General features: G+C 40.4%; 1 protein-coding gene and 1 long non-coding RNA gene across 4 annotated transcripts in view; one reads left to right on the top strand and one right to left on the bottom strand.

Annotated features, from left to right (window-relative positions):
- The window catches only part of LDLRAD4 (low density lipoprotein receptor class A domain containing 4), a 289,376-nt gene that overhangs the window by 203,379 nt on the left and 63,302 nt on the right, over positions 1-22,695 (top strand). The window lies entirely within an intron of this gene.
- Positions 425-22,331, bottom strand: LOC139793044 (uncharacterized). 2 transcript variants are annotated; one of them, XR_011724471.1, is made up of 4 exons: positions 20,458-22,331; positions 15,397-15,536; positions 4,881-5,023; positions 425-1,454 (listed from the first exon to the last, which is right to left on the bottom strand). It is a non-coding gene; the product is annotated as an uncharacterized lncRNA (long non-coding RNA). The 2 variants fall into 2 exon arrangements; XR_011724472.1 differs by lacking the exon at positions 20,458-22,331 and adding an exon at positions 16,454-16,582.

Raw genomic sequence — 22,695 nt, 5'->3', positions numbered from 1 at the left:
TCTCTGTGTCTAATAGAGGTAAACAGAACTCTTCCTGAGGAAAAACAGTTTCCATTCTTCTGTGGTGACTTGCTAAATGGGCTGGATAGGAGAAACTTCCCTGCCCTGTTCTTTGCTCCTGTCTCTGGCACGGCTCTTGCCAGCAGGCTCAGCTGCTCTCTTGGCTGCAGATGCTCCGCTGCTGCTCATGGCAATGATACTCTGACAAAACACTGTTTACTCAAATCGGACCAGCCTCCTCCCTCTAAAAACAAAACTTCCAAGTGAGAAATAAGCCTGGTTGCTTTCATCTCTTCATGTCTTCCTCTGTGCCTTCCCTTTTAAATTAAAGCATGCATCTTAATGTTCTGTCTTACTTGGAAATGGAAATCTGAAGGAGTGGGGGGGGGGAGTGGAGAAATAAAGATGAAGAAAGAGATAAATGTAGCAAAGGTGGAAGTGGTAGTTTATTCACAGCTTACATCTCTCTCTTATCTTGATCTGGCCTACTTGGAGACTGTTTTTTTCCCATCTGAGCTCCTTTGATGAGTGTTGATAGTTCTCTCTCACTGCTCTGGCCATGGCCCGATCCTCTCGCCCCACTTCCCTCACAGTCAACATCCACAGGATGTATATTATAATTTGTGTGGATGGATGTAGAAGCAGAAAAAAATAACCTTCCTGGCAAACCATCCATCTGTTTTTTTGCACCAGCTCCCACATCTCCTGTTTCTGAAGTTGCTGCACCTATTTTGCAGCTGACTGCCAGGCTCCAACTATTGTCCTGGAATCAGAGATTTTCTTCCACTTTTTGTTACCATTCCTTCCAGAAGCCAAACATATTTCTGGATTTCTGCTGGGTTTGGTTATTACCCTTTGCTTTAGAGAAGTATGATTGTTTTGTTTTGTTGAAGGATATACAAAGGCAAGACAGTGCAAAAGTAGTTTCTGCTTTCAATTTTCTCATGCTGCTGAGGAATTCATTTAAGCTTAGTTTTGAGGTGGGTTTTGTTGGGATTTTTACCTCTCTGATATGGCTAACACCAATTATTAAACAAAGTCATGAGCCAGTCATGTCAAATCATTATTGCCTTAAAGACCATGAGCCTTTAAGAAAGAGGTTATTTTGCTGAGGTTTTGCAGCCTACTTGGGCTTTTCAGGCTTTTCTGTAACCTTTGCTGGAGGCTGTCTTTAATAGAAGCTGATTCCAAGGTGATCAGTTGTTTTCAAAAGCTTTGACTTTAAATAGAGGATCATGAGACTTGCAGTAAAATTGCAGGGGCTGGCAATTCTATGTGTCTTATTATAGAAGCTTTACAGAATGTTAAATGCTTTTGTGAGACGTGTACGGTGGTACTTCCCCGCTCTCCCCTTGCTGCCTCATTTCTAGCAGTCCATGCAGCTTTCAGCGTGGCTCTGTCAAGGTTCACAGGGACTCCACCTTCTTCCCTATGTGGCCCAGACGTTCTGTCCCCTGGAATGTGCCAGACGGACAAGAGGTTACTTTGAGAAATAGTTTGAACTTTCCTCAGACTCTGCTGCTCAGCTTCTTGGAGGAACATGTAGCTGAGGTAATGTCACTGTGGATAATTATTTCTATGCGTTTTCCAAAAAATAAATGCCCACATTAATAAAATCAAGAAACACTTTTGCAATTTTTTGTTTTCAAGTTCCCTTCTGTCACTTTTTAAGCAACATTTATTGGGTCAGTGTCAAAGCATGAAGAATACTTCAACTAAAGCAGAACCAAAGGACTTCCTCACCAGCATACAAAGAATTTGCTTGAAGGTTTCCTGACCATAGCAAAGCACAATTTTTTTTTTTTTTTTTTTTTTTTTCAGCCGAACATGGTTGTGTTTCCATTTACTTGCACTGATAATTGTTACTAGACAAATGCCATTTAAAATCACGCTGCTCTCTTTTAAGGAACCTCCCCCCTTATCAAACTGTAGTATAAAATCCTTTCTAGGTATCTTTTTCTCAGTTAGAATGTAGCAACAATAGCAGGATTCTTTACTCTTTGCATGGGGTTTCCAGAGCATGCTAAACATTTACAGTAGTACAAGGTATTCTGATATAGTTCATTATAAAGTCCTTGGGGGGGGCTTGGGTTTGAGTCAAGGGCAGTTGAGCTTACAGAAAACTTTAACAAAAACAAGAAAACATAAAAGTTGCAGTGAAGCACCTATCAGAAGGATTTTTTTCCTAGATCAAGTTGGAAATGGATATGAATCTGTTTTTTTCCCAGTTCACTGGATCTCTGGCATCCCCCACCAGAGGCTGGTGTGGGGAGCTGCTGCCCACCCCAAAGCACGTGGCTTGTGCACACTTGATGGAGTTTCCACTTTGAGCAGGTACTTGAAAGTGTCAGCAGAGGCTGCTTCTGCAGCCTGGCAGGTATGTTCAGGGAGGCTCTGGGTCGAGTATTTTCTTCAAAGCTCATAGAGGTAGTTTTCCATGCTCTAGGTAAAAGTGCTTTCAGTTCTGAAAGGAGTTCTTGTTAGCTTCTGATCATTCTTTGCTCTCCCCCCCAGTCATTTACTTCTGCTTAAAGGAAGAACATTTCAAATTCTTATTTCTTTCTGGGTTTGATAGTGATTTTTTGTTGCTACTGAAAGCTTAGCACTTTTTACATGCTCTGCAATTAGAAATTGGAGCAGAAACTCTCTAGAAACTAGAGTGCTGTGTAATAGTAGAAACTGAAACAAGGCAGAGCAGAACAGACAATAATATAATAAAATAGCTGGGCATAAAATAGCTGGGCAACCTGTGTGCTGTGCAGCAGTGCAGAAGACTTCACTCTTTGCTCCCAAATGCTAAAATGAAACAACCAAACAAAAGTGAAGGGAGGAATGAAGCAAGGGAGGGAAACAAGGGTTGAAAGTGAAGTTGCTTTCTCACAAAGTCCCTGAGCATTGATGCCAGAACATTAACCTGATCCAACCACCCGGGGTTTAAGCCTGCCCTGAATTTAAGTCCTGTGCCATACCCAAGAGCTGTCTATTTAAACTGAAAATTATATTTATACACAGGCAGAAATGTGATTTTCCAAGTGACACAGCACAGCACATCAACTGGTATCTCCTTTGTTAGTCATTTCTTGCTTATCCTTGATGGGATGGTCCTGGCTGCAGTAGTGTTAATACCTTCCCAGTGACTTCTGCTTACCCCAGCTGCAGGTGGAGTTGAAATGGCAGGCAGATGTATACCAGCTCTTCCCCTGTAAATTCTGTTTTTCAGAAAGGTAGTTTAAGGCAGAGTTGACATGAATGTGAGACATTCAGTACCAGCACCAGTAAAGGTCTGGCTCTGGTTTACTATAGCCAGAGATTCCAGGAGAATGGTCTCAGGCGTAAGAAGGCAGTGGAGCTTGCCTTACCTCACCACATCTCAACTTGCATAAAATCTCTCCAAGAAATGTCCCCTCAGGGAATTTTCTTCCAAACACCAGCTTATACATTTATCAAAGAATGTCACTTTTAATAAAGATGGAGGAGACTCTAATTGGCTTCATTTTATACAAAGCTGTTGAAACTTAGGAACTCCAAATTTGATGAAGCATCAGGTACCCTGATGATGTAAAGAAATGTAATTTATTTTTAATTCAGGTTTCATTCAAGAACATTTTTAATACTTCAGGTTGATTTTTTCTGTGCTTTTTCCATTAGTGTAGTTTTTAAGTTGGAAGCTGCCTCAGCATGTTGCACGTGCTAAGCTCAAGGGATGTTTTAGAGGTTGCTGCCTCTCAAGAGCATAACTCAGTAAGACAGTGGCTTTGTTGGTGAAGTCTGCGAGAGCCTTCTGGCTCTGTGCATCTTCCTGCCACCACCAAGGTTTTGGCAGTATGACTGTTTGCAGGGCCAAATTTCTGAGCATCACTGAAAGTATCTGCATGGAAAAACAATGCTACAGGAAAAAACAAACACTGGATATTGCTGACATTGTTGTGGTGGCTACCTGTGGTCTGAGCCCAGGTGAGTGGGACTCTTGGAAACCTCAGCTCAGTGCCACAAACAGCAATTTGTCAGGTGCCACATGCCTGCTACTCATAAATCTGAATTAGTTTGAACACTAACAGTAGGAGTATATCACAGAAAGACCATAAATTAAGAGAGACACGAATAACAGGCTTCTGTGACTCTCATCAGTTGTCATGTATTCCCAAAGTTAAAAGTTTTCATGTTAAAATAAGTAAATGTTAAATTAATCAGACTGATTACTGCATTCATTTTGAGAAAGACAGTTAGCTGCTGGCATTTGTGGATCGCTGATTCATCTGGGAGATGCAGTGCAGCAGGGAGCGTGGATACATCCTTCGGAAAAAGAGGGATTTCAGTTGTGTCCTTTAAAGCCTCTCTTCTCTTCAGATGCACTCATAACAAAAACACTTTGTGAAAGGTATTTGGTACCGGTTGAAAGCAGAAGATGTGTTAATGCTGCTGGTTGTTAAATGTATTTACAGCCTTTTTTGGGAGCTCAGTGCTGTGATAATTTATTGGTCTGCTTTGACAGCTGCTGGTTTAAATTAAAGAGTATCTATTGCCATGGTTTGCAAAAACATTAGAGATTGATTGTGTTACAATGAGTTAAAAGAGGCAATTTTAGCAAAGCCCAACATGTGTTGGTAGCTGTAGTATCCCAGGGAAAACCACGTAGTTTGCAGCGCTCAGATAGTCAACATGAATGGATCTACAGGTTCTTAAAATACAGTAGTAGACTTATTTTAACTGATATCTCAGTTTCCTTTGTGATTTCTCAGGCCTGGCCAAGGGACTGAAGAAGGGTTTCACATTTGCGTGGATGTTGACTTCCAGCTGGTGCCTTCCAGCCAGGCTTTCCTGCCCTGAACTGTGAAAATACAGGTGTTTTCCACTATTGTGAACTATTTTCCAGAACTTACCTGGCAGGAAAAGAATTTTGGAAAAAAAGAGCATTAGAGCAAGTACTGATCAATCCATGACCCCAGTAGCTTAAGCAGGTACTTCCTCAGATTCCCATTCTTCTGGCAGCTTGCAGTTCTCAGTCAAATCTTTCAGGTTCATCCTTGAAAGAAAGAGATGAAGCTGACAACAAAAGATTTGTACGCAAGTCCTTCTGACCCCAGGCAGTATCAATATGGGAAGCCCTACAGAAATAGAAAAGCCTGCTTCCAAATGCCTGGTTAAGTTCACTCGCCACAGCAGCAAGCTTTTGGAATTTTATCCACATCTTTTCCTTTCACTGGGAGCCTTGCCACTCGGCGCCTTGCTCTCTGCTTTTTGGTTTCTCTTTTCTGAAGTGGCCAGAGAGGTAAAGAGCATCTTCAGGTGACTGTTTACTTGCCTAGCACAGACTTGGTGTCTGAACTGGAAAGAGTAGTTTGGCAGGAGCTCTTTCCTGTGGGTATGTCCATCTGAAAGGACAGTCTTTGCTGTTATTGATAGACACAACTACCATCACACCCAGGATGTTCCAGCTCAGTCTGGTGACTATAGGGCCAAGGTCATGGCATGCAGCATTTTTAAAAACAAAGATTGTTGAATAAATAAAAATACATAACAAGTAGAATTTGTAGGTCACAAAAGCAGCTAGCCAGATTATAATGTGTGTGAGAATGTGTGTGTAATTATGGTATTTCAAAAGATGAGCTAGCTCTGCAAAGCAGAGACTTTCTTTGCATCATATTTAATTTTATTCTCCATATAAAAATATATTGTTGGAATTCACTCAGCATCTTCAATGATATTTTAGTTTTCCATTGCATTAAAAGAATAGATTAACAGTTGGACAATGGAAGTAATTTTCCTGCTGTGTTTTGTACTGCCTCATCACTGGGATGCTGTGCATAGTTTGTTTCCTCACTTTTGAGAGATATAAAACACAAGTAGAGAAAGTTCTGAATGAGAAGAGATTTCAAATAGGTCACCATAGAGAAAAAAATGAAAAAATTAGCAGGGACTTAAGTCTTGGGTGTGTAAAATGTCAGTGTTTAAGTGATGGTGATCAATGGCTTTCCATAATTTCCAGAGGCAGGCAAAGCGATCAATTTGCTGTGCCACAGAGCCATTTAGGCTAAAAGTCTTTAAGACCTTTCTATTGCTGAGATGGTAAAACATTATCAATGGCTACCTGAGAGTACTTTATTCAGTGTCCTCACTAGAGGTGAGAGCAGCTTAGATAATCATCCATCACTGGCAATCTGCCTATGCTTGATCCTACCTTAGAGTAGGAGGTCACACCAGTTATCTGAATTCTTCAGCCCTGTATTTCTACGATTTTATGCATGAATAAAAGAACCAAAAACAACAGAGCACCCTGTGGCTAAAATGGAAGCCTTTGTAAGATCACTGTCTGCTTTCCATGTCTAATTTTATCTCTGTCTGCACTTGGTCTTGCTCTACCTCCGGCCACATGTTCTTGCCCACTTCCTTGTGACAGTTCTCCTACAGCTGTGTGGTGACCTAGACTGTAATGCTGACCCAACAGGAAAGCAACCCAGTAAGCAGATCAGCTTATGTCTTAGTCAACTCATGCAGCCCTATAGTAGATACAGTGCAAACATACATAGTGGTGATAGCTTATACTTATGTACTGTCTTTGGAATGTTGATTAATGGACATCACAGGATACAGGATCAAGTCTTCTAAATTTTTCTCCCTGTCTAAAAATGACTCGGGGAAGTAATTTAATTTTGTTTTGTTGCCTCATCTGCAAAAAACAATATATACTTGTCTACCTCTCAAAACTGTTGTAGAGTACTTAAAAGTGGGTGAAAATACATTTTTTTTTCTATAGGTCGAAACAGCATTTTCTGATAATTGTGGTACAAAATTAAATTGAGCTGACACAATTTCTTATCTCTGTATGCCAAAATAATTTTGTCTTTTGAATATAGCAAGTAGAGTCAGGATGGGGCTTTGAGCAACCTGATCTAATGGGAAGTGTCCCTGCCTATGGGAGGGGTAGGAATGAGGTGATCTTTAAGGTCTCTTCCAACCTAAACCATTCTGTGATTCTATGAAATGCACTAAGAGGTATTTCACCCTGAATGCAGCCCATGTTTTCGTATTTTTATTCTCACTGTATAAGGAGAGGCTTGATATTTTTCCAACTGTTTTCACTTGCACTCTGGAGCAATTTATGGTCAAATGTATTGAATACTATGGGAGGGCTGCAAAGAACATTTGAACATTTAAAAAATGTAAGCTGTAATCAGGGGACTGCAATCATGCTGTATTTCTCCAGCTGGAGAGTTCGGAGCTGTATAAGCTGTAAACACACTGTGTCATCCCTCCTTAGGCTCTAGCAACAACATGAAAGCCCTGATTGGTAGTTTTGGCACATTTTCCTGAAACCTTGTTGGTGTAGAACCTACCAAGCCAAAGGAGTAAACACCTTTTGATCCTGTGTAGCTCCAGTGGGAACAAACGTCTGGAATACAAACATGAGTTCAGGTTGGTTTTAGGAGGAACACTTGGCAGCCCATGTGGAAAAGTGTTGTGCTTCTTTCTGGTGGCAATGGACTGTGTGCTGGTAGGATGTGTCCTGTAAATACACCTAATGAAGTGTAGGCTTCCTCCTGGACTGCTGGAGTACTTATATATGGATGACTGAGTATGGTAACGTAGGGGTTTTGAAACACAAAGAAGTGGGGTTGACACTCAGGTGTAAACATTTGTGTCCAATGCACCAGTAAATACTGAGCTATTCTCTAATTATATGCTTTTATGGTGCTTTCTGTCTGGTTTTGCTAGAATGGGACAGACATCCTGGATTATAATTTGAAGCTGATGCTGCTTGAGACTTCATTGGAATTTTGCTGTTTGATTCTTCCTGAAGTTAATACCCAATTTGTGGTGTGTTGTCATTGCTGGTTTATGGCTACCAGCTCTTGCAGTTTTCCTTGACAGTCATGCATTGATTTGTATTTTCCTTAAACCCTGCTTTCCAAGTCTACTGATTATAGAAATACTTAAGAAATTCAGTCTTGTTGTAAAAAAAAAAAAAAAAAAAAAAAAAAAAGTTAATTTCCCACTGTCTCAGTTGCAAAGAAAAGCTTAAACATATGATGCATTGAGGCTTTGAAACTAGATAAAATTGAAGAGAAAGAAAAGTAGGAATCTTTAAGCTCTCCTGAAACAAGCACTGCCATAATTTCTGATTAGTTTGAAGTGGTAACTCATGTTATGTTGATTGATTCCATATAAAATTCCTTTGTTAAATATCTCTGTGTGTTTGGCTGTGTTTCTATTCAGTGCCACCTTCAAGACCTAAAACGAATGCCTCCAGGCTCTGAGTATTTTTACCATTGATAAAAGTATATTCAAAGATAGGCAAAAATATTATTTTTTAAAGTTTTTTTCCTTCCTGATCTTATTGATAAAGCTTCTAAGCATACTGGTAACTTTTTCTCTGTCCCTAGATTTTCTGAACAGTATCTTAAAATGTAATCAGTAGGCTGCCTATCCCTCCTTCACATTATTTCCTGAAAGATGCCAACCAAAATGAGCTGTTAATGTAATTTCCCTATCTTCACCTCTGCGCTCAGTATCAAGAAAGTATTGTGCCATAACTTTTTCTTGAAGTACAGCTGAACCCTAGCTGGATTATCTGGTTAGTTCTCTGCATTTATGGTGAACACTAGGAAATCCAGAGAGAACTCTTACAAGGCTGTGGTGAGAGAGTGCCAGATCCCAGAAAAGACACAATATGCAGTTTTAAGGATTTCCTATGGAATTTTGTTCAGGAAAGGTTGGCTAACTTTAAACTAATGAGAAATAAATATAGCTTAAATGTCACTGACAAACCTAACTAAACTTAATTGAAAACCTCTTAGTTTTGCTAAGCTGTGTTTCAGTATCTCAACAACTGCTCTTCTTATCAGAAGTTCTGCTTTAACCCTTTTTGGAAATTTTCTCTTTGGAAGAGAAATGAGTAAGTTTTATTATATGAAATGAACTCAAAAATATCAGGATGGAATATGAATTCTAAATTAGTTTAATTTAGCAGCACCTTTTTTTTAGTTATTTTATGACCCCATTAATCTACTTCCCCTATATATCCTTGATGTATGGAAACTTTTCTGTTTAAAAAAAAACAAAAAAAAAGGGTGATTGTTCCTATGTAGTTGTATTTCTTACCAAGCAACTGCAAATGTGGTAATGCAGTGATATGGCTGTAATGCTTTTAATGCAAGATTTCTAGACAATACTTCACTACAGGGTGTAGACAGGCTGTTAGGGGATCATGTTTCCATAAAACAACAGAAGCTTAAGTTAGTACACTGGGTTTGCTAAAACACGTTTGCTTCCACATCTTAATCTTGTTTTCACTGGATACAATCAAATACTTTATCATTCAAATAACGAAGTGTGTCAGCAAGTAATTGTATTTGCAAATTTCAGTCCATAATTATGTGAGCATATGCAAACTTAGGGCAAGGAAAGGGTAACCCAGTTAAGATGAGACTGAAAATTGAGCTTATTATATATACGTGCTTTTTGAAACAGAGGGAGAGGCAATGCTCACTAGAAAGAAAGAAGTCAGTATGATGTTGGCATTGCTTTTTAATGTGCTTTGTCAGTACAAAGGAGTACTTTTTTATTATTATTTTAATCCTTTTCCAATTAGTGTTTTCTTTTTGGGACAGTGACAGAAATGATTGGAGAACAAATTGAGAAATAAGAGCTCTAATGATATTAAGGCTTTTGTTCTGCTTATGAATGAATTTTTTAACAGCTGAAGGGAAAAGGCTGGAAAACAAGTAAAACAAAACTTCAAAAGCAAGAAAATAACCTTACCTCTCATTAGTATTTGAGCAAATCTACTGCATGAGACCTCTGTCATACAGCTGTTTATGGGAATAGTGAGCTAGCAGCAGACCCTTCACAAGCTTCCTCGGCAGAGTAGAAAGGTAGATTTTGGGGGATGCTCCAAAAGTGTTAATGCATATAAAACCATCTTTACCCCTCCATTTCAGAATGTGTATTTCTGATCTGAAAAAGAACTGGTATCTTATTTTTAGGGCAAAAGCGATCTGTTTTCTTGACACAAACGCCCCTTTCTTCCCTCAGTCTTTTCTACCCCTACTACAGCCCCCAGACAGAAGCTCAGCTTCTCTTCAAGGTCAAGAGAAGGGGGATGGCATTCCCCCTGTGGGCCTGGTTGGTGTTGCCTTGGAGTGACTTGTTGGGGCTGTTCCAGAGGAATGGGAAGCTGCTTTGCCCTTGGGTCTGAACATACAGACTCCACACTGCTCCTAGCTGGGAGCCAGTGGCTGAAATGAAATCTCTAACTCCGATTCCATGCTCAGGAGCACTGGTTATGGACTGGGTAGTCAGTTTGTGTCTATCTTTAGGGTATGAATAAGGATTTCATGTTTCAGCTGTCTACACCTTCTGTGTATCCCCAGTTGCAGTTTGAGATAACTGGGAAATGTGAGAGGAAAAGGTTTCTTTCTGAATTCTGTGGTTTCTTAACAACAGAATAGCACGGTTCAGTTTAGGTTGCAAGGCAGTCTGATACAGAAGGTTCACGTATTGCAGACTAAGTCTCTGGAGTTAACTTTTATTGCATACCACATTCCTTTGAGCAAATAAAAAGTGTGAGTTTTGAAATGGCTTGGATGGATTTTTCCCAAACCACAACAAAATTTGTGATCTCATTGTTCATAACTCACTTTGTTAAATGCCATACTTGGACTATGCATGATGATGATTAACACTGCACTTCTCACAGCTCTGTTAGGTCTACCTACATAGTATATTCTGTCAAAGATGTTTTTTCTCATCCTGGTTTGTTAGCGCAGTAAACAATTACCGTATTACGGGAAACTTTTGTAAAAGGTTATCTGTTCTGCCAGCCTCAGTCTTTACCCATTTCTCTGGCAAAACATAAAAAATGCCAGAATTTTGCCTTCGTACTTGAATGCATATTTTACATATTGCACTACACATAAATGATTTGCTTATTTTAATTTAGTTTAGTACATATTGACTTCCATGTGATTCCCTGATGATATTTAGCCCGAGTCTGCTGTGTGACTTCATGCTGCTTTTGCAAGCACTGTCGGCTTGCGCTTCCAGGAGCTGCTCCTTCCTCTGTTATTTCTCCCTTATGAATACATCCTGAGACTGGAGCCCATTACAGAAGGCACAGTGCAAACATGTACAGAGAGGAACTGTTTGGCCTGAAAAGGTTGCAATCTAAAACTGAGCTTGATGATGTCTAGACAAGACTCTAAGTATTTAGTACCTTTATGGTGCTTTGCATCTTCAAAGCACTCTGCAAACATTAACTGATTAACATAACTGCGCCATCTGTTTTGATGTTTACATTTTGTGCAGGCAAAATTCCTGCTTTGCTTTATTACCTCTTGCAGGTATGTGGCTGTCATTATTATGGCCCTTTGGAGGATGCTAAAGTCAGGTCCATGCACGTCTACAGTAACATTTTGCCTTAAAACTCAAGCCAGTGCCATTGGGGCCCCCCTCTCTGACCCGGCTGCGGTGGCTGGGGTTATTTTCCTCTGAAATTTCAGCCTCTAGTCTGTAGAAATTGTTGTTCCCACGGCTGCTGAAGGCTGCTGCCTCTCTTGTCGCTTTACTGCTCAGCTAAACTGTTTTCTCTCTGGCTGTGGACAGGCAGGGATGCATCCAGCAGCATGGGAGATTCTGCACAGAATGCTTCTGGGTAGAGAACCAAAATAAAGGCTCAAGCAGGCAAAGTAGTAGAAACCATAATGGTAATAAAAAGAAGAGGAAGATCTGCCTTTCCTCAGGTTTCAGCAAAAGATCGTTTTTTCTCTCAGACTTCACGCATGGTTACAGTAAATGTCATTTTCTTTCTTCTTTTTCCAACTTGATAATGGAGATTTTGTGAAATTGAGGGGTTGTGTTGATTCAGCCAGTGGTAATTTTCCATTTCAATTTAAATTCCTTCCTAAAGATTTAGGTTTTTAGTCTGTTTTAAGATTGTTTTTAAATCAAAACACTGTTAGCACTGACTACCATCAGAACTGGAAAATCTTAAACCAAATCATGCTTTTCATTAACGTCCTGATTTTTTTTTTTTTTTCCCCTTCCCTAACTTTTTCCTGTTTTGCTCTTTTGCTACCTTAATTGTGATTCGGGTAGATCACACAACCTAACACCACCTTTATTGTCAGGTTATTGCAACTTTGTTTTGCAGAACAATGTTTTGATTCGGGGAAAATTGCAAAGGCACCGAGAGAGGAGTGGATGGTGAGAGATGTGTAGCGAGGCAGCGTGCTGGCAGACTTTTGCGTCAGTAAAGGAGTCATCATTTAAAATCTCAGATTAAGCTCAGATTAAATTGTGCCATGCCATTTTGTGGGAATCAGCCGTGACCGTGAGGAGACGTGGTGGCTGCTGACGCTGAGTGGTGGGGAAAGGCCTCCTGTAGTTGCACCTCACTTCTGAATTGCTCTGTGTAGAGAAGCAGACATCACCCACTGTCCTGGAAAGAAGAAGCTCGTTCACAAACATGATGTCTGACATAGTTCACACCATGGTTTTAAGTGTGACCTCGAGGCATTTGCAAGGAGTATCTGTATAAAGACCGTAATGAATGTGCAAGAGACTCACACAAACAAATTTGCAATTAATAAACCACCAAACCTGGAACATTAGGATATAAATATAGCAAAAAGACAGACTCAGGCAGACCTAGATGATAGATGTGGCTTTCCTTCATATTGAATATGTTTGTAATATTTTTTTGTTTGTTTACATGCTCTGTTTTGGTAGAGAAATTTTGCTGTACTAGGATACAGCAGTGGGGAACACAGTTCTGACAAAATGGAAGCCTCTTTTGGCAAACAGTGGCATCAGAACAGCTCAGCTGCCAGCTGATGTCAAACACCATCAGGCTCCAACTGGAAGCCTTTACAGAAAGGGTGAACATTTTATAAAAGATAAGCTGTGGGATTCATTTAGAATAGGACTGTGTTTTGTAGCATCTCTGGGGTCAGCTGGGATGTATGCAGTTATTCCCCTTGAACAGAGCCTCTCAGTTGCCAGATTAAGGCTAGAAGGAGACAGACACGGTCCTGGGCAGCTCTTCTCTGGACTGCCCTGCTGGAGCAGGATGACCTCCAGAGGTCCCTTCCCACCTCAACCTTCTTTGAGTCATTGATTCAGAGCCTTCCTCCTAAAGTTTCCTCCTGCTGATTTGGTTTCTTTCATGTATATGCCATGGTCCCTTCAGTAGGTTACTCCAGAAAGGAAGAACATGAAGCAAGAGAATTGCAGACATTGTTATGTAGTTATGTGCAGCCAATTTTACAAGATGGGGGAGTGCCTCCTATAAAGCAGTGAGCATTGTTCACTCAGATGGAAGGAATTATGCTGAGAGCTCACAGCACTCTGTAGACCCTGTAGACTTTGGCTTTATGTAGAGAATCCCACAGCAATCAGAGTGAATTTTGCATCTGACTGACTCGATAGAGATTAATTGTAAGCCTGTCTTCCCTTTGAGTGCCCTTATTCGTCCAAACATTTTTCCCCTCCAGAAAAGAACATATTTGATGTCATCTCTGTATTCTGTGAAGGAAAATATTTCATATAATTGATGTAGATACTTTAGTCATTTTGGATGTGGTTCCTCCATCTTTTTACCTCCTTATTGATCCATATCTCAGCTGCCTTTTTAGTCCTAGGTCTCTCCTCCACCCGTGATTTTTGGGGGATGAGACTACAGTATTAATGTCTTCAGTTAGGCTGTAATTTTAGGCAATAGTTCTGGTTTACTCTCTGAAGTAATGGTGATACTCAATTGATGGCCTAACATCTCATATGAAGAAAAAGGGAGGAGGTCTCTCTTACTGCAGCAACATGATGAAGTTTCTGAAAGTCTGTATAAGAGGAAAAAATACTTGGATGTAGGCACAGAGGGAATCACTGTGCAAGCATATAATTGCAACACTCCCTGCTGACTGTTTTAATCTGTGTTAGTTCTACTAAGCACTCTTATTAAGAAGCTAGACTTTTGCTTTGGCAAAAAATATAATAGGATCTGCAGTTTCAGTTCTCAGATTACTGAAGTGCCTGCAGTTGGGGAAACCTGTCTGGATGCAATAAACTAGGTGAATTTGTTCCGCCTGTGAAAAATGACAGTGAATTGGCTTTGTGATCCTGCAATGGCTGACTCACCTGTTGTGTGTGCATACGTGTGCATGTGTGTGTGTATGGCTCTCTTCCATCTTGAAGTTTTGTTTTTCCGTGTTTTATTCTGCATTGCATACTAGGGATAACATTTGCTTGACAAATTCTGGATCCATATGGTGTGGTGTTTTAACAACCTGTACTGTAGGTAGCTTCAAAGAACTGTGTCTGAGGAGGTGAAGAGGGGACCCCCCCGGTGACTTCTCACTACTGTTTCTCGAAAATGCTCCTGCTAGACACAAAATAGTCATGGTGCAGTCCTAGATCAGAATGCAATACAAAAATGACATAACTTTGTATATTGATGCATGGTAGCCATAGGTCATTAATCCTACTAAAAAACCTTAGGGCTTTGAAGAGAAAAAGACACACTTTCTTCTAGCATGGGAAGAATCCAGATTTGCAAGCCAATATTTCTGGTTGGGGAGAAAGAACCGCAGATTGTTATTAGCCATTTCAGTAACTCCTCCTGACCTCTTCACATTTATGGCCTGACTCTTGCAAGCTCTGTGGTAATCTAAAGCTGTGGCTTTACTAAGGATAGTTAATAATGAAGTATTTTTATGTTTTTCAGTCCTTATCTGACATAGTTTTTTCAGGGGCATGCATGAAGATGTAGCACTTTACAGACTTATCAGCTCTCACTTTAAATGACTTTTAAAATGCATTCTTGGCTTTGTCTTTGTAATTAATGTTCCATCCCCACTGTGGCTCAGAAACCTTTATACTGGGCTACATGATGACTTATTTGTTCTACACAAATCTCATAGTTCAATTCTCACAACAGACTAAATATTTCACTTAAGGTAATTACCTGACTTCAAAAGAACTTTCACAGAAAAGTAATAATATCAAAAAGAGCCTATATGCTATAAATAGGGTATAAAATTCCACATTAAAGATGAGCGTATATTACAGGCATCTTCAGAGCAGTGTGAAACACAATTAGGGCTGCCTTCTGAGGCATAAAATTCTCAGTTATATGTGCTAATCTTATTTGGTTGGAATGAGGTGGGAATATACCTATCAAGACATCTTTTGAAATATTTGAATTCTTTACATCTGAGTTTCCAGTTATACTCGTCTGACTTGGTATTTTTTCCTCATAATTTTTCCATCCTGCAAAGTTTATTTGTGAATAAGCTGTCTCTTCTAGACAGGCAAAATCAGAAGCGTGAGCTTTCAGTAGGACAATCACGATTTTAGTGAGTTGTGAAATGCTTTTTAAATGGGGAAGAAGTAAAATAAGCTCACGTGTGATTAGGCAATGTGCTCTTCACAGGCCATGTTGATTTCCTGAGAAGTCACTCTGTAGCTGAGGTCAGGTCCTTTGTAGTGTCAGTACTGTTAAGGTCCATTGTCTGCAGCATCTCATTCTTCCTACAAATAGAAGTCTGATGGAAAACAGTATTTTTAATTAACATACAACTTTTCTGAGGAAAATATCTTCTATTTGTGCCCTCTTTTCCCTTTTCTTTCTCTACCCCACAACTACAGTATTTGTCCAGAGTACACCTGCAGAAATAAAGCTTTAATGGAAAATATTGATTTGGTACATAAGGGTTAATCTATTTACCTCATGATTACTGCAGGAATGGTTTACTCCCAGTGCTGGCCATCCAAGCAGCTTGAGAATAAAGCTAAGTATTGCTTTGGTCCAGAACGGGAAAATTTCTGGTCTTTGATCTTTGGAATTTAAAGCAGCACTTTTTGCTTGAAAGGTATCATTACTAATAACATTGTAGAGATGGACAAACGGAGACAGAGAGGGCCTGTGACTCATCCAGCAAATTACTGATGTAGGGTGGAAAGGACCGAGCTGTCCTGTCCCTTCAGTTTCCCGCTGGACTGATGGCCGCCGGCTTTGACTCGCCTGACTGAACCAAAAGCAGTTTGGAGCAGCCACTGCTTTGGGTACAGTTATGTGTGAAGACTTCTAAAATGCAGTCACTCAGCAAAATACTGCTGTTGTAAACTGGCTGTTGTTTCAGAGAGGGAAACAGAGAAACAGTTTGGGAGGAACGTGTATGCACATGACAATTAATACCAGAAGTTTACACCTGTCTTGTGATTTATTACAGAATTTCTAGTAACCTAGAGCAAAGCCAAAACTGAGTTACCTATATTATTGTTTTATATTACTTTCTGGTTAATTTTCATCTCTATTTTGCTCTGCAGGCTTTTGCTGTTCACGTAGGGTGTAAAAAGTTCTGAAATGTTTCTCAAGCTGTGCTTGCCACAGCCAGTTGCCATCGGTAGTCATCTTTGGATCTTGCTAAAATAAAATAAATTAAAATAAAAATCCACTCACTGTTTTCCTAATAATATATTATGTGTAAGCAGTAGATCCAGGTGTCAGTAGTGGTACACGTAGATGAGACGGACAGAGGCCTCATGCCAGTGGCATCTTTGTTATGAAATGGCAAAGTTCTGTGAAATATTTTACTGTTGAAAAAAGGGTTTGCAATTTAGTGGTCTGCCATGTTGACTGTAAAAATTTCCAGGAATCTGGAAGCTTCCAGGCTGATTCCCTCCCAGCACACTTGCAGACAGGGCGGTGACCTCTGGGGGACCTGCATTTGCAGGGCTCCCTTGGATCTCACCTGCACACCCTAACTGGGGGGGCTGGTCAGAGCAGAAGGGCTCACAAGGTTGGAGTCTACAGTGCTTCCAGAGCATCCTAGAAGCCTTGAAGACAAATGAAGTAATGATGGAAACCTGGCTTCTCCACACTCTGCCTTCCCTGAAGTCAAAAAAACCAATTTATTTCGAGAACTCAGACAAGGACCCCTGTCACAAACACTTGTGTTTCTAGAAACCTACTCCTACTAACACCAAAGACAGTTTTTATTATTTGGGATGACTTTAAAAAGGGGGGTGCTGGTGTTTGTGTTGGGGGGATTTCTTAAAAGGTTTTTGGTTTGGTTTTGTTTGGGTTTTTTTATTAGAAACTTGCATTCTAGAGCTGAACAGAACTGGACTGAATTTGTAGATAAGGAAGTGTATCCACGCTTATTACGTGGTGCCACAATATACTATTTTCAGGTTGCCCCTTATTCCAGTTGACTATATGTATGAATTTAATGCAGGACCATTATTTTAACTTCAAAAAGTTTCCTTAAATCTGGTGCTAGCAAGTTTAAGATGTAGAAGGACCTTTGCAAATAAATTGTTTTTAATATTTAACTGAAGTAAAGTAGGATGATTGGGACCAATCAGGACATGTGTGTTTTCAAGTTTCTCCTTATTTTTTTTCTTCTGACTTAACAGAACGAAACCAGGGAAAAAAATAACAGGTTGGTATCACACAGACATAATAAATAAGATCCCATAGCCACTTTAATTTAGACTTCTATCTCTGCATCAGCCTTGCATTGTTTACTTGGGGAAGAAGACACAGTAACAAACAAACACAAAGACTTAGGGCCGGTGACCGCCTGCGTATCACTTAGCAACATCAATATTTTTGTGAACAAATAAAGCTCTCCTGCACAGTGCTGGCTGCAAGTGTGTGTGCTTGTGTATGTGTGTGTGTGTGTGTGTGTGTGTGTGTGTGTGTGTGTGTAGCACTGACCTTGTATGCAGAGGGATCAGTTTGCCTGTGATTGGTCACTCCTTAATTTGGATGTCTAGACATTTCAGTCCACGCAGGCGAAAAGGCAGACATCTAAAGACGTGAGAAGAGATTCTAAGGGACACCAGGACCTTAAAATAATTCCTGGGCAAACTGCAAATGTAGTTTCTTCATTTTAAAAACATAGGGTGTAGGTGATTGAATGGAACACGGGATTGAGGGCTTTAATTTTTATAATCACTATTAATTAATATGCTTCTCGGGCGTTTTCATGGCTGCTGAATGAATAGGTGAAGCTTCCCTAAAGGTTATCTGCAAGTGTGAGAGTGTTAATACAGTGATGGGTCTGCTGGCTTTGTGGGAATGCATTTTCATCATTTGCTGAGAACCAGAATCTTTAGAAAATAACTACATTTAAGTGAACTACCACATCTTAATTTATAATCTTAAAACCATAGCCGGGAACGTCATTTAACAGAATGTCTAGACAAATAGGAAATCATTGCCCACCATCCACATTTTATTCAGAAACTTCTCTGTGTGCGAGCAAGTATGTTTGCACCCACACGTAGGAAGGGCTCTGTTCTGCCAAATGCTGAGAGCCCTCAATTCCCACTGATGCTGTTGAGCATTTCAGTGTTTCCAGGGCATTAGCTTTGCAAAACAGCAGTATGCACGTACATTTACAATGGCATGAATTTTCAGCTGCTCTTTAAATATATGTGCAAATAAGGCAAATGATCACACAGTTATCGTTTGCGTGGATTGTTCTTTTTGGGATACTGGGTATTTGTATAATGAGTTAAAAATTTAAATTGAGGAAGCTATATCTATTACCTTAGGAATATTTTTCTTTAATAGTAAGATCTAGAATGCAAACAGAGCTTGAAGGAGTTATTAATGTCCTTTGGAGAGCTATCTTAGTCTTCTTTGGTTTTAATCCTTTCAGTCATAAATCCCAGGAAACAGCAACTAGGGCTTGAAGAGCAACCAGCATTCAGAAGCAGGCCCTCTGCAGCACTGCAGCAACAAATTCCTTTGAAAACTGTGAAAATAGTTTGATTTCAGTATCGGTGTACTCTGCCTGTTACCAGAGTATTCCCACATGGGAATAGCTGTAGCAGTATCACAGAAACTTCTTACCAGTACAGATGTGTCTGTATTACAGGTTGGTTTGTGTTGGTACAAGCTATTTAGGTAAGACTGACACATATAACTGAATCAAGTGTACTTGCACAGAAACAGCAGACAAAATTTTAGACCTGGATTGTCCTGGGACGACTCCCACTATAGTGTTAGCAGAGTGGTTACCCAGCTGTAGTTGTATTGATAATGACACTTGCCCCCCCTTCCCCGAATCTGTTTGTGAGAGCAAACATTCCTGCATAAAAGTCAATTTATTTTCAGATAAGTAAGAGAGAAATTTTCACATCTAGAATAGCTTCAGGTTTTCACATCTAGAATAGCTTCAGGTTGTCTCTCCTATAAGATTGCTCTGTTCTGTTCTATTTTTCCTTTTCTTGTCTTTTCTAATGTGTGGCTCAAATACTAGTAGGAAACTGCATTACCTCCCAAATTCTGTTTCAGAGGAAAAGCTGCCTTCTCTAGGCAAACATCCCTGGCTTTGTGTGCACGTGGTGGCAGAGGAAGAACCCACACAGACATGTGATGGCAAAGCACTAACACTGACAGGTCTCTTGACGTTTTAAGTAGTCCCCTCTGCTAAATCTGTCCCATTTTTAGAGGCAGGCCACAATTACCTTATATTTGTTCCCCTCTCTCTTCAGCAAAATTTGTCTATTAAATTACTAAAATCCATTCAGACCCTAAACATGGTCTAACTTACACCACTGATGGAGCATCTCCTAGAGCACCAGGAGGGCATTTAAACACAGAGAAAAGAAGGTGGGGTTTTTTGTTTTAGAAAACACTCTTAAAACATTTAAAGAGCAGATTATACTTTAAGAATTATTAAGTAGGTAAAATAAATGGTAGTAGGATTCTCCATCATTGGCTTGTCCTTACTTTATGTGCTGTCATGTTAAAATGTTTTATTTGCAGTATTGCCTGCTAGTTCTTGTGATTTTATTGCGTATTTCACAGTTTTCTGCAAGTTTCAACTCTGAGGTTCTGAGATTATCTGAGAAACTCAGCTTTAATCATAACACATAGCAACAAGGAAATTAATGCAAAAAAAACCCTCTGTGAGACATTATGGAAAGAGAAGGTGATATCTGTTTTAAACAAAACTGATTCAGCCCACACTTGTTCCCTTACCAATTTCATGCCCACTCTCACAACTCCCATTCTTTTAGGCTCAAAGAGATGTGTGCCCAAGAAGTGATCAGGACCTGTTGTGTGCACCTAGGGGACAAGAGACATCACCCAGGCAGCTCTCACCATCTCACTTGACTTATGCATCTGTGATGCTCTACTTTTGGGGTGGATTTTCTCTGTCGTATGACAGTCAAGCACATTATTACACTGTGTCATTTTGCTTCTGAACCTTGCTTACCTCAGCCTAGGTGAATCTTAGTTTGCTGCCTATTTCCTAGGTTTGCCTGCTGTGGATATCAGCTTCCCTGTTGGGAGCACAGGAAGCAGAACAGCACATACAGCATGATGCAACCTCACTGCTATCCTCCTCTCAGAGCACAGGTCTTTTGCTTATCCCTTCTGTGGACTTCCTAGGGCACAAGCTTCCTAGTCTTGAAGCAAATACCACATTCCTTGGTGCTTACCTGTTTGATTGCTGTCAGTCGTGTCCATGGTTACCAAAATGTTTGTGGTTTTTTTTTTCATAACTTTGCTCTATCATGTTTCATGGTGCTTTTACTGGCAGACATTTCTGTTCATATTTTCTTCAGACCAGTCTTAATATTTCTGCTACAAATGCTACAAAACCCAAGAGTCTAGTGAGAAGTATTTTAAACTGTAACTTGAAGAAGTACAAATTAAAGTATCCATTGAAATATAAATTATATCTAATGCTTCTGTAATGTTGTGATTCTGTATCTGACTGTCATTTGGGTCTGGTGTATCTGTAATTTGGGTTGTCAGTATTACAGCTAAAATGAGCCAGCTAGGACATTTCAAAACATTACATTTTCTTGTAGTCTAGACATATTTTCACAAGCAGTCCAGCTGTGGCTAAGGGTCTCTGTAGGTCCAACACAATTCAGATGCTTGTAGGAAATTCAGATGTTCAGATGCTTTTTTTTTTTCATAGGAAAATCTTAGAACTCACCGCCCGTGAAAACAATTTATGAAGATTAGTCATTTATTTGCATATTTGCAAAACTGTTTGAGAGTTTGCTGCCTTGTGCCATCACTTTGCTCCTGTTTTTGTGCTGCCTCCTGTGCTTTGCTGGTGCTCAAGAATTGCTTATTTTTTTTCTGATCTAGTGTGCCATGTGGCTGCGCAAAGGTTTCCACCACTGCAGCAGGATGGGTATGGCAATTTGGGGAATACTTAGGAGCTGTTTATCAGTCTGTCCTGAGATATTCTTGTATGTGTCTCTGGGTGCATTACATCAAGAAGGGAGTACTACCTATATACCCAGCATCCATAATGTAATATCCTAATATTCATAAGCTTCCACTAAGGTCACTTGTTTTTGAATCTTTAGAGGCATATTGCTAGGAATTATCCTGTCCTCTGAGATGCTAGTGCCTAAGCATGAACTGATGGAAATTTGAACAAATTGCATTTTTTGAGTGCTCTCCATGGCTTTACTTACAATTTGACTAGAGATACTATTTGGCTTGGTTAACCTGTTCATGTAACTGAGCTGTTTTATTACTGGTTAGCTTTAACATTCATACATTCCTTTTGTTAAAATTAAATTTTATGCTAGAGAACACTTAACTTTTGCATGCATTTAGTAAACGTGTTCCCTCATCAGGTCCTCCAACAAGAAGCTCCCCAGAATTATTTTAATTCCAATTCCTCCCTATTTTTTTTTTCCTTCTTGCCTGTAGTGTTCCCAGCAGTGCAGTAGCCAGGATTTGATTTCTGTCAGAAATGATACTGCTTCAGTCTCATCTCTCTAAGTCTCTGCAGGGAGGTTAGAGGGTGGTTATCCTCCGGATGGTCTGGACCTGGTCCAGCATTTGATGAGAATGCAAATCCCCTTGAAAGCAGATACCTTCTCTGCAGTGATACTGCCTTTATGCTGCGTGTGCTTCAGGAAGCATATGATAAGTTTATACGTGTATCGAAATACTGTTATTTTTTAAAGGTGCTCAATCTTTTGCTCTTCTGAAGGCTTAACAAATGTTCCTAATGCATGTCTTTTTCCATTTTAACAAAAGTTAAAAAAAAGAGTAAATAAAATATGACTCCAGGCCTTGCCACAGCATTGGAGATTAGTGTTGCTGCTTTGAAACAGAAGTTTGATTGGCAAGGCAATCTATAGTTCAGCACATTATTTTTGCAGCTGGGGGTTCCACACTTTCCGTGTTTTCTAAGGCATGGCGTGGCAGCCTTAGCTTAAGCAAGCCGGGCTTTCTCCTCCATCCTTGCTGCTCAGGTACAGAGGCTTTTCCCAGAAGACCCGATTGGAACGAGCAAAGCAGCATTCGGAGGGGATGCGGCACTGAATTTCAGGACCGAAGCCGGTTCTGTCGCCCAGGAGGGCCGGCCAGCCCTGGGAGGGAGCGCGGCCCATGGGGCAACACGGGCCAGCACCGGGGGTACCGAGGGCTGCTCAGCGGCCGGGAAGCCGAATCCATCTCCCTCTGGGTCCAGCTCAAGGGCTGCACCCGCTCCCTGCAGCGGCGACCCGGGTCGGGTCGGGCCGGGCAGTGCTGGGGTGGTAGAAGCAGGGCCAAGCACCCTAATTCGACACGTTCCACGCTAAAAAACCCTTTTTACCCTCGCGCAGCGCGGAGCTAATTGCCCTTAAAGCGGCTGTAAATCAGCTATTCTACCCCGATTCAAGTTTTATCTTGCTCGGGCCGTTCAAAAATAACCGCTG

This window comes from Heliangelus exortis, chromosome 2, assembly GCF_036169615.1.
Source record: "Heliangelus exortis chromosome 2, bHelExo1.hap1, whole genome shotgun sequence".
Taxonomy (NCBI): Eukaryota; Metazoa; Chordata; class Aves; order Apodiformes; family Trochilidae; genus Heliangelus; species Heliangelus exortis.
The sequence above is the reverse complement of the archived record's forward strand: the minus strand, read 5'-3'. Positions and strand labels throughout refer to the sequence as shown.